The sequence below is a fragment of the Cyprinus carpio genome, unplaced genomic scaffold (genome assembly GCF_018340385.1).
Source record: "Cyprinus carpio isolate SPL01 unplaced genomic scaffold, ASM1834038v1 S000000001, whole genome shotgun sequence".
NCBI lineage: Eukaryota > Metazoa > Chordata > Actinopteri > Cypriniformes > Cyprinidae > Cyprinus > Cyprinus carpio.
The window spans coordinates 726,220-739,370 of NW_024872754.1; the positions used below are offsets into that span (position 1 = coordinate 726,220).

At 38.6% G+C, this 13,151-nt stretch overlaps 1 long non-coding RNA gene across 1 annotated transcript; it reads left to right on the top strand.

Annotated features, from left to right (window-relative positions):
* The first annotated feature begins 333 nt into the window (after positions 1–333).
* Positions 334–1,683, top strand: LOC122142548. The gene is made up of 2 exons (XR_006158667.1): positions 334–862; positions 1,279–1,683. It is a non-coding gene; the product is annotated as an uncharacterized LOC122142548 (long non-coding RNA).
* The last annotated feature ends 11,468 nt before the right edge of the window (positions 1,684–13,151 follow it).

Consider the following 13,151-nt stretch of genomic DNA (forward strand, 5'->3'; position numbering starts at 1 on the left):
GTTTTTCTCGTTTAGTGATTCTGCTTGTTAACATCAGGTGTCTTCAATAATGGTCAATCATCACTCAATTAATCACCTAATTATCTCATTAACTTCAACACTGCTTCAGTGTTACTTTTAACACTACTTTAGTGTTTATATGAGTCCACACTCAGAGTGTTAAATTAACACTGGGGATTTTGCTGTGAAGATGTCTGGATTCAAAATAATTAAATCAACGAGTAAAACAGACTAGAGCTGAATGGAGACAGTTACATTTACATTTGTTCATTTAGCTGAAGCTTTTATTCAAAGAGACTGAGGAATATTTACAAGAGCATGTGTTGGGTTGGTGTTTGTCCCAGATCACAATAATGAAGCAGAAGAATATATCTACGTGTTTATTTGGATGTAGTACAAAAAGGACACAAAGTGCAAAGCATTAAAATATTTATATATATTCACCTTATTTTCCATGGCAACAACGGTGCCGCCATTGCGTTCGTTTTGTCATCTTACTTCCGGCTGAGGGACCTGACGTACCTAAGCTAGTGGCTAGATAACAGAACGCAAATATATCAAGTATTATATGCTCAGTTAGGGGCTGCATAACAATTGTATTAAAAAAACAATTGCACCAACGATGTTGCGAACACACTGCGAAGCGGTCGTGGTGCACTTTACAACTGACACCCACCACCTAAAGAAGAGGAGCACCTGAGACAACGGCTGAAGGTGCTGAATTTGAAGCGCCCACATGTGTGTTCATATCATTTCATGGACGGGAAGCCGACTGACGAACACACTTACCCCGAGAAATGGCTCGGCTACGATGTTCTGGTAAAGAAGTCACGCCGGGTGCTGAAAAGGTTGTCAGATTCGGGTAAGCTAACCTTAACTTAACTAGCTATGTGTTTGCTCGCCTAACGTTAGATTTATGAAGTCCGGTTTATGAATACATTTAAGATCAGTAACGAGCAGTTAAAGGAGTACAATGAATTTTCCATGATTACCATGGTCCACCTATTTATTTCATATTTATGGTAGTACAAGATATTATGGTACATTACAATATCTCACATTATTCGTGTAAATTACAGAGATTGCAGGTGATAGCAGGCCAGCTCTCATTCAGATAGTGACCTACGTTTGAACACTACAGTTAGAGTGTGTATACAGTTTTGTTTTTAATGCATCTCTCTCTCACACACACACTGTTCTAAGTATGGGTCCCATCATATATTATTTCACATGATGTATTTTAAGTACTAATGTAAAAATGTTTAATTATTTCCACAGATGTATCGATCAGCGCCAGTGATGCAGTGGACAACTGTGAGGGTGATCAGATCCACATGCCCCTTGACCTTGCTGAAAGTCACCAGAAGTTACCTGCTGTAATAGTTATTTTAATGAACCTTTACAATGTCACCTGACATTACCTGCTGTGAATAGTTTTTTTTTTTTTTTTTATCTTAGTTTGATCATTTTTTATCTTTAACCTCTGATTTGAAGGAATAAGTCATGTCAAGTTTGCAGGTTAATTCCATCTTGGTTTATTACATATGGAAATTAAACGGTGAAATTTTACAGGATGGTCAGTAGAAAGTGTCTCTTGCTTCCTGAAAACAACAAACACTGATCAACAAATCATAAATGATTTTATACAACTTATAATAAATTATACATTTTCTAAAACACAAATCACAGTCTGTCTCTTGTTTAACAAACTGATTAAAACAACTTATTTAATATAGTTCCAGTCTTCACCCACACCCCAGTTATCTAATATCCTATCCTTAACTCTAATTATTCTCATTCCTGCTTACTTACAAAGCTGCAAGTATCTTGTGGAAAGCAGCAGGTAGCCTGCCTGAAACTTATCTGACACGAGGAAGCATATACTTAAAATAAAAGGTTTTTAGTCTAGCTACAGTCTTGGCACAGAACTGCTCATTGTATGGGACATGTAGCAGAACTTGCTGTGATGGAACCCAGATGAGCAGCTTACAGGCCCTCAGCCCTGTACAGAACATGGCAAACCTAAAATACATTTCAAAGCTTTCACAGTTGTCTTATTTCAGAATCATTCATTATTATTACACTTGACGTTTACCTACATTATTCATTGATTAGACTTAATGTTACACTCAGTATACACCTACCAAATCTTACCTTTACCTTACTTTTTGCATATACACTGTGCAGAATTACTAGGTAAGTTGATTTTCTGATCATATTTTTTGGTATATTTTACCAATTCCAAACCACATCAATCTTAATAACTATTCATTTTGTATTTAATCTTTTAGAAGTGATATATAATCTTTTTTGGCTCATTTTATCTGTAAAAGAAAATCTGCCTATTAATAATGCACACCTGAATATAAGGCGTTTTTCACTTCCAAGGTTCAGCCTCCTGCTTTTCTAATGTGTAATTTATAAATGTTCACTCACCTTACTCCACTGTACAATTAAGTTATTAGACAAACTACTTAGTCTGATGATGGTCAAGACAGCAGCAGTTGTGTATGTCACAAACACGTTAATATACTTTTAAACATTTATAACTTAGTGAATGTTAACAACACAAAAAAAACTAACCAGCACCCACGCTGAGAGGTGTATACTGCTCGACTGGCTGGGTGCACGTTCGTTCTAACATTACCCACGTTAACAGCGACGATGGATTGGACAATGTGAGACCATTTGATAGTCTTAGGAAATTTTCATCGTGCTTTCAATTTATAACATTTATGGTATTAACGTTCTTTGTCATTTTGCCACAGTTATAGCAAGCTATAAACAATCGTACAACTACTGAACTAGTTACCGGACGTGCCGTATCAGTTTAGCGGAAGTCGGATGACAAAAGGTGGAAATGCGAAGTATTAAAAGTGGCGGGGCGGAATAAGGTGAATAGAACCCCTCCAAAAACACAATTGAAAATTGAATGGATTTCAGGGTTATAATGGGAATTGTATTGGTTTTAATGTAGACTATAATGGTGTCTATTTGATGGATTCTATTGGTGGGATGTAATATGGCAGATGGCAACCAATAGAACAACAGTAATTCCTATTGGAATAATGCCAAAATCAAAAAAGGAATTTTGTCATGTTTAATGGAAACTGTAAGAATTTCTGCTTTGTTTTCAGCAGGGTAATGATAATCATACTGTGCTGCACTTTATCGCAAATCAAATTGCAATTGCAATATCTGTCGAAAAAATTGCAATTAGATATTTTCCCCATATCGCACAGCCCTAAATCCTACTGCTCAAAATACCTGGAGTTTTCTCAAAATAACCACTATATGGAGTCAAGATATATTTTTGTTGTTGATATGGACTATGCTGATGTTCACTGTGAAACTTACACTGTGATGTACCTGAGAGAAAACTGATTTGTGACCCTGGAGCACAAAACCAGTCATAAGGGTCAATTTTTCGAAATTGAGATTTATGCATCATCCGAAAGCTGAATAAATAAGCTGTTAGGAAAGGATGATATTTGGCTGAGATACAACTATTTGAAAATCTGGAATCTAAGGGTGCAAAAAAAAAAAAAAACACTGAGAAAATCACCTTTAAATTTGTCTAAATGAAGTTATTAGCAATGCATATTACTAATCAAAAATTAAGTTTTGATATATTTATGGTAGGAAATTTACAAAATATCTTCATGGAACATGATCTTTACTTAATATCTTAATAATTTTGCCATAAAAGAAAAATGGATCATTCTGACACATACAATGTATTTTTGGCTTTTGCTACAAATATACCCCAGCGACTTAAGACTGCTTTTTCTGCTCCAGGGTCACATCTGACCATCAGATTTTCACCAGTAAGAAAAAAAGTGTTTTAAAGTTTGTTGTTTTGCAGAACATCACAGTTATATATGACATGACAAGGCTTGAACATTTTAAGGTGAATATAATTATATTTTCATAATGATTTTTTCCTTCTTAAACCTTATCTGTATGGAGGAATTATTTGGTCAGATTATAAACTAAAAGTCTGAAACTAAAAGTCTTAAACCAAAACTAAAAATCTAAATTTGAAACTTAAAGTCCAAGTCAAAAATTAATCTGGTATTTAGGATTGGCCTTTGGTTAGTTTAAGGTTGGGGGGTATTTAGGATTGGGCATTATTAATTTGGTATTTAGGATTGGGCATTTTGTATTTAGGATTGGGTATTTAGGATTGGGCATTTTCTATTTAGGGTTGGGCATTTTCTATTTAGGGTTGGGCATTTGGTCATTTAGCCATTTAGGATTTAGGATTGGGCATTTGAAGATTGAGGATTGGGCATTTAGGTTTTGAGGATTGGGCATTTGAGGATTGAGGATTGAGGAGTGTATGCAAATTAGGAGGCGTGGCCCAAATACTGGAGGATGGGTTTGAAATGGCTGGTGCGCAGAGTCACCTTATGGACAGCAGAGGGAGCTCCCAGTGCTAAGGAGCACACTGTAATGAAACCAAACGGAGCGAGTGAGCGGCTCTTGAGCGAGGACTGTGTGATAACTTCAACTTAATGACAGCTTTGTAACATTTGTGGCCCCAAACCGAGCGTACAACTGATGCTTGCGCGCGCGGTAAATCACCTCCGCGAGATGAAAACAAAATCGCGAGCTCATTTCAAACTCTCGCGCGTGACATGTTCTTTGCGCGCAATACAAGCCCTCGCGCGCGCATGATCATTCCCCAGTTGCTCGCGCTCGATCTTCTCACCTGCTCGCTCGAACACTTTTATTTTTGTCAGTCGTGGGGCGGGGCTTTCGGTTTTAGTTGTTATCTCAAATGTCATTGGTTATTCCCTTTTTCCTGAAGTCAGTATTGGACGCCTGTTATAAGATGATTAATAATTCACTTGACTTGACAAATGGCTTCATCAGTGGACCAGATACATGCGAGTTATCATTTCATTTGCTTGTTTTTATTTATTTTTGTCTTTATTTAATGTAATTTAATGCATTGTTCATAGAGTAGATCTTTTCCAGATACTTCATTAACAGGAAGTCTTCTGATTATTAGTGACTGCAGTCTTGTGATGGTAAGAGATACACATATGAACCCTTTTTACAGGCTGTAATAACACACACACACACACACACACACACACACACACACACACACATACATACATATAAAGCTAAAGGAATGACAGTAAAGTGTTTAAAAAGTGTTTTATCTTTAATCTTGTAAATAGATACATCATAAAATTTGAAGGTTTAGTCTGTGTTCCTATAAAACACAGGTTTCATCATGTTTGCATTTGATTTACAGTCTTACTATTCATCTACTATCAAGATCAGTCTTGTAATACTTTCAATCCCAATGTATCTACTTATGTTTTATATATATATTTTTTTTTTTTTCTTTGTATTTGCAGGTCGTGTACGTGAATGCAGAAAATAACAACCGGGCCTCGACATCATACCGATTCTTCTCAGAAGGAATCCAGAAATTTGGCATACTGTCAAGGCAAGTACAGTAAAGAAAAAAGCATTAGAATTTTTTTTTTTCTGGAAATGTCGTGCATTTTTTTTTTCTTTAAATCAGGGTCAAGGGAGATCAAGGACTGGAGGATGTACAGATTGCCAGGTTCATGTTTTCTTCAAGAGGCACCGAGCAACATAGTTTTATATCTGGTAAAAGTGTCCATAATCAAAGGTAAAGTACAGTTGTCTGAAATTTCATTTAGGCCTAAATTTAGTAACTTTAGTAATCTGTAGGTAGCTTTTCAATGTCACTTTTATGTAACAAAATATCTTATTAATAATAAATAACTGATCTGATTTTAAACCTATACATTTATTTCAATTTTCACTGTTTCTAAAAGGATTGAATGCATTTGGTGTGATGTCAGAATCATGGTGACTCAGACATGCTGCACTTGCTGGAGGCAGAAGGATTGCTTGACTTATCAGTGGTTGAGGACCTGTTTAGTGTACAGTACACTTTTCTCCCAAGAATCCAGGCAGACTTGGACACATTTGCAGAAGCCTGGACTCTTCATGCACTCTTCTCAGAAGGCAGTCGAAGCTCAGAGCGGCTGTGGCACATTGGACTGACACACACAAAATGTACTAATCTGAGAGATATGAGGTATGGAGACCCTGCTTTCTTTACTCTGTCTCCACACTGCTGTTTATGCATTAGTCTAAGTGAATTTTAACTATGTATTTAACTGCTAAATCATTAGGATATTGAAGAGCCAAATCTAGATGGTGTATAGCAGCTTCTTATTATGCCTGTGAAGATTTATATTTACATTTTCATTTAGCAGACACTTTTATCCAAAGCGGCTTACAGATAAGGACAGTGGAAGCAATCAAAATCAACAAAAGAGCAATAATATATAAGTGCTATAACAAGTCACAGTTAGCTTAACGCAGTACACATAGCAAGTTTTTTTTTTAATTTAGCTAGAATAGAAAAAATAGAGCAAGCTAGTGTTAGAGGCCTTTTTTTTTTTTTTTTGCTTTTTGTTAATTGTGTAATAAATAAAAAGAAAATAAAAATAGATAGAATACTAAAAGATTAGAGAAGCTAGTAGTTAAAAGCTAGATTTCAGAGCTGTTGTTCAAGAATGTTAATCCTGTTTGTATTATAAAAACGAAAACAGATTGAATTAAATGATGTATTAGAATGTTTATATTTTAGCTGTCGTTGTTCTGGATTTTTTTTTTTTGTATTAATGTGGGGTAAAAAAAAAAAAAAAAAAATCAGAGCTATGTCCCAGTCTAGATATGGTTCTTTGATGTCCTGAAGATTTATCAGTTTAATACATTATTAAAAATCCACTTAGATTAACACATAAACAGCAGTGTTGTGAAAGGGTAACTAAAACAGGGTCACCGTACCTCATATCTCTTTACGTTTGATTATGGACACTTTTCCCAGATATGAAACTATGTTGCTCGGTGCCTCTTGATTGACAGGAACAGAATGTGAGGCTGATCAGACGAATATGTGCGCCTTTAGGCCTATATAATATTTTTTTTGTTCTTTGAACTAGTCAATTATTTTAAATAAAATAAAATGCATCCATTATTTCATTATTACATAATGATTTAATTTCTATAGGTTATATATATATTTTTAAATAGAGTCGGCTCTTCAGATATGCGAGCCAGCTCTCGTCGTTCACCTACAAGAGCCAGCTCTCAGAGTCGGCTCATTCGCAAACGACCCATCACTACAAAGCACATGTCACGCGCGGAGGTGATTTACCGCGCGCGCAAGCATCAGTTGTACGCTCGGTTTGGGGCCACAAATGTTACAAAGCTGTCATTAAAGTTGAAGTTATCACACAGTCCTCGCTCAAGCCGCTCACTCGCTCCGTTTGGTTTCATTACAGTGTGCTCCTTAGCACTGGGAGCTCCCTCTGCTGTCCATAAGGTGCCTCTGCGCACCAGCCATTTTCAAACCCAGCCTCCAGTATTTGGGCCACGCCTCCTAATTTGAATACACTCCTCAATCCTCAATCCTCAAATGCCCAATCCTAAATCCCCAAATGCCCAATCCTCAATCTTCAAATGCCCAATCCTCAATCCTAAATGGCTAAATGATTAAATGCCCAATCCTAAATACCAAATGCCCAATCCTAAATCCTAAATGGCTAAATGACCAAATGCCCAACCCAAATAGAAAATGACCCCTAAATAGAAAATGCCCAATCCTAAATACAAAATGCCCAATCCTAAATACAAAATGCCCAATCCTAAATACCAAATGCCCAATCCTAAATACCAGATTAATTTTTGACTTGGATTTTAAGTTTCAAATTTAGATTTTTAGTTTTGGTTTAAGACTTTTAGTTTTAGACTTTTAGTTTATAATCTGACCAAATAATTCCTCCATATATCTGTGGTGTAAAAACACCCCTGGCCAAATGCCACCAGAGAGAGAGAAGCACCCTGCTGCAGCCTGCAGATCAAGGAGGGGCTGGATCTGGGGCGGGGCTGCACGTGTCACCCCGCCCCATAACTACTCTGATTGGTTCGATCGTCTTTCATAGACATACACGATAGGAAATGTGTGTGTAGTTGGTGTAGGACCAGGGGGGCAGGGTTTAATATTTTATTGAAGCATCCCTGGGCGCCGCCATTGGCTAGCGGACCCCCACCTGCTGTTAGCATTCCATTGACTCCCATTCATTTTGGCGTCACTTTGACAGTGAATAACTTTACATCTGAGGCGTTTAAAGACTCCATTTGTCCATTCATTATTTCTAAAGAAACACGAAAATGTATAAAAGGCCCCATTACCTTGTATCTTACGTTATGGCCCCGTAGAAGCAGTTTTTGTAAAAATAGGCTAACGATTGCGTCATAACCTGCGACTCTCTGTCGCACAGTAGAGAAATTACCATATGGACAGTAGGAGAAGCTCGCAGGCAATCTTTTACTGTCTATGAGGCTATCGGGGGGACGTGGAGGCATGACGTCAAGGGAGAAGCCCATAGAGAGTCCAGAAAAGCAACGGGACAAAATTATTCAACAACGTCTGCAAGATTCGGTGGGTGATTCAGATTTCTCTTGGCACAGCGATTAGAAGACTTACAATTGTCAGACAGGTCGCTCACGTGACACTTACGTCATACGGTGGGAAGTCGGGGCCTAATGGTTAGAGAGTCGGACTCCCAATCGAAGGGTTGTGAGTTCGAGTCTCGGGCCGGCAGGAATTGTGGGTGGGGGGAGTGCATGTACAGTTCTCTCTCCACCTTCAATACCATGACTTAGGTGCCCTTGAGCAAGGCATCGAAACCCCAACTGCTCCCCGGGCACCGCAGCATAAAATGGCTGCCCACTGCTCCGGGTGTGTGTTCACAGTGTGTGTGTGTGTTCACTGCTCTGTGTGTGTGCACTTCGGATGGGTTAAATGCAGAGCACGAATTCTGAGTATGGGTCACCATACTTGGCTGAATGTCACGTCACTTTCACTTTCACTTTCATCAAGCTGAGTTTGAGTCTGCGCAGTACGCTCGACCCCCAGGAAGTGTGTGCTTCTAATTGACTTCACTTGTCTCCGTTGAATCCAACAGGGTCGCTGTGTCCATTTCTTTTACAGTCTATGTGTAGGACGGAGACACCCCTCACTGCAGACTGTAGCGCGGTGTCGTCACGTACGTACGTCACGTATGTGTTTACTGTCTGCGCAGGTTTGTGTTTGGTGTGTATTGTGAAGTAATGTGTGTGTTATTTGCGTTTGGTTATGACGTTAGTTGTTTTCGCATCTTGCGTGTATTAAAATGTATTTGGTGTATTAAAAGAATACTCTAATAAAATGTTAAAGTATTAAAGAACATTAAGGTGTAAAAAAAAACAACAGTAAAATATAATACAGCAAACAGCACATATCCATTATTTTAACCATGTTTCATCTGAGGTAAAATTATACAGAATTACAGAGTTTATTCTGTAATATCTGTGTAGTATTTTATTTACAATATATTAACATTCTGTTGCACTTTACTTCACTGTGTGTATTGTAATATTACACTTTAATGACACCTCATATATGTCTTATTGAGCTATTCAAGAGTAAAACAGATAAAAATCAGTGGTCAGCTCTAGTGGTGCAGATGATAAAACGTGTGTTGATTACAATTTGATGCAATCGACCCGGGTTCAAGTGTTCCTTTTGACTTAAGTTTTTTTCTCCTTTTTCAAATTTCAAATCACATCAGAAAAGCATCTATTTTCATTAAAAATGAAGGAAATAATCAAAAATTTGTGAGGGAGGGCTTTATTGTCCCAAAAAGGTGGCATCCATGTAATAATTTGAATTAAAATTATAATTTACACTCAATAAGTTATTATTGCATACTGTTTTATACAATACTGAGGTGCAGATACTTGCCACTATTTGCAATAAGTATAAGTTGCAACCTGGATCTCAGGTTGTATTGTGCAGAAAATACCCTCCAGTTCACAACACCTAATTTACATAAAAGAACAATATTAAAGCAATATTAAATCATTTTGAAGAGAGGCAGAAGAGCCATACAAGGAAAATATTTATTTTTAAATATATTATAGGATGGTGTTAGAAAAAGTGTTATTTGCTTTTTCTGTAAAGTGATTTAATTTATAACCAACATTAACATCAACTAAATTAATAAAGTTTGTCAAGTCAAAATTTAGGTTGTCTTGGCTCGAGAAAGTATAGCCTGAAAGTTTGAAGTTTTTTCAATGTGAAAGTTTTACAGTTGAGGGCAATTATTTTTTTTTTTAGATTAGATTAGATTCAACTTTATTGTCATTGTACATGTAAGGTACAAGGCAACGAAATGCAGTAAGCATCTAACCAGAAGTGCAGTAAGCAGTAAGAACAGGATATACAGTGTCTACAATATGTTACAAATGTACAATAAATCTACAAATAAGGCAGTATTATGGACATAATTTACAGATTTTAAATACTATCAGCATGATATACAGATAGGTGTACTATGAACATACTATACAGATGGATTGTGTAAAAGTGTATGTACACTATAAGCAGAACTATGAACATATGAACATCATTTACATTAGTGCAATGGACAGTAAAAGTGCATAGAAAATATTTCAGTGTGCAAATGGATTACTCAGTATTCTGGATGAACAGACAGTAGTTCAGGTAATAACAAGTTACTGTTTTTGTTTGTTTGTGTAAATCAGATGTGTAGTGATGAGGAGGGGGAGGAGTCTGTGTGGGGAGGGGGGGTGTCAGAGGGCAGAGTTCAGCAAGTACTCCTCGCTGCAGACTGTAGCGCGGTGACGTCACGTATGTACGTCACGTATGTGTTTACCGCGCATGCGCAAAGTGACGTAAGGTATGCCTTTGAAACGCATGCGCAGTAACGTGGTGACGTCACGTTTATGTATTTACCGTAATTATGAGTGCGTACCGTACTGACTGGCATTAATGCACATATTCAGGTTCATTCACTTCCGGATGTTCGTAAGGTATGGTGGATTTGAGATTCGGTGGCAGTAAAGTCAAAAAACATTTAATTACTTTTGTTTTCTTAAAAATGTGAGTTTGTGTTAATGGCTTTTAATTGTAAAACAAGATGGCGCCGCCGAGTTCGGTCGCCGTCCAGGTCGCTCCGCTTAGATTGTGTTTTTATTTACTTTTTTTACCTACTTTTGCTTTCTCTTTTTGCACACATAACCTCTGCACTGATCACTTACGACAAAGGAACACTTTTGGACATTGGATAACGCTTCACTAACCTGTTTCAGGACACTTTATCCTCCAACCCATCGTGGCCATCTGAGATTCTCCGGAACACCGAGAAGAACAATGGCCACCTGAATAACCACCCGAGGCGACGGATCAAGAAACACCGCGGGGAAACGTGCTGGGGTCCGCAACAGACTGAGAAAAAGAGCTCACAGTCCTCCTCTACCGAGCATTCTGCTCGCCAATGTCCAGTCTCTGGAGAATAAGATGGACGATCTTAGAGCCAGGATAAGTTTCCAACGGGACATTAGGGACTGTAACATCCTTTGTTTGTCTGAAACATGGCTCACGCCCTCGGTCCCGGACTCTGCTGTAACACCGTCTGAAAACTTCTCTGTTTTACGGATGGACAGGACAGCCGAGGCCGGTAAATCCAAAGGTGGAGGAGTGTGTTTCATGATTAACAAGAAATGGTGTGACCCCAGGAATATCTCCACTCTGTCGCGCTCCTGCTCGCCTCATTTATCCATTATTTGGACATTGGATACATTGGATTATTTGGACATATTATATCAGCCAAACAAAATTTAATGTTAAAAAGTCAAGGGTCAAGATCCCAACTAAAGCAAACACTGACCACTATAATGGTGACACACAAATTGTGATTTTATTCTTTGGTGATTCTGCTTGTTATTATCAGGTGTCTTATATGGTATTCAATCATCACTCAATCAAACACCTAATTATCTCATTAACTTCAACACTGCTTCAGTGTTACTTTTAACACTACTTCAGTGTTTATATGAGTCCACACTCAGAGTGTTAAATTAACACTGGGGATTTTGCTGTGTGGGTGGACAGTACAATCCGTGCAGCAGTAAACAAACGCACTGCTGCTTACAACACCGGTCTTTTGTCGGGAAACATGAGTGAGTACAAAGCATCGTGCTATGCTCTCCGACGCGCAGTAAGAGCCGCCAAACTCCGATACAGGGAACGAATAGAGTCACATTTCCAGCTCAATGACTCCCGACGCATGTGGCAAGGACTAAGAACCATCTGTCCCTTTGGAAATAAATCCTCTGCAGAGGTGAGAGCAGATCCGTCGCTGACTGACGAGATAAACACTTTCTACGGCCGATTTGAAAGCAATCTAAGCAGCGTGAGTCTGCCGATCAGCGCGTTAGGAAACAGCATTCAGAGCAGCGATAATCATGTAATCACCGTGTCTGAGGACGAGGTTCGGAGGGCTCTAAAGCGAGTGAATGTCAGGAAAGCAGCCGGACCTGATGGGATCTCTGGCCGTATTCTGCGGTCCTGTGCTGATCAGCTCGCTGGTTTGTTTACATCAATTTTTAATGAGTCTCTTGCTACCTCGGTGGTTCCCACCTTCTTCAAAAAATCTGTCATCATTCCTGTGGCTAAGAACAATAACCCCTCTTGTCTGAATGACTATCGTCCAGTTGCCCTCACATCAATAGTCATGAAGGTCTTTGAGGGACTGGTTAAAAACTTCATCTGCTCCTCCATCCCGGATACTTTGGACCCTCTTCAGTTTGCCTGTCGCCCCAACAGATCCACTGATGATGCCATCTCTCACATCCTGCACTCTTCTCTCACACACATTGACAGCAATAACAGGAACTATGTAAGGCTGCTATTTATCGACTATAGCTCAGCTTTCAATACTATAGTCCCCATCAAGCTAGCTTCTAAACTCATGGGCCTCGGCCTGAATTCTTCACTATGCAACTGGATTCTTGATTTCCTCACCGGCAGACCTCAAGTGGTGAAAGTAGGCCAGTTCACCTCTAACTCCATCACCCTGAACGTAGAAGCCCCACAGGGCTGTGTCCTGAGTCCCCTTGCTCTGCTCTACTCTCTCTACACACATGACTGCGTGTCTTCCCACAGCTCCACATCTATTATCAAATTTGCTGATGACACTGTGGTTCTGGGCCTTATTCACAACAATAATGAGATCGCTTAC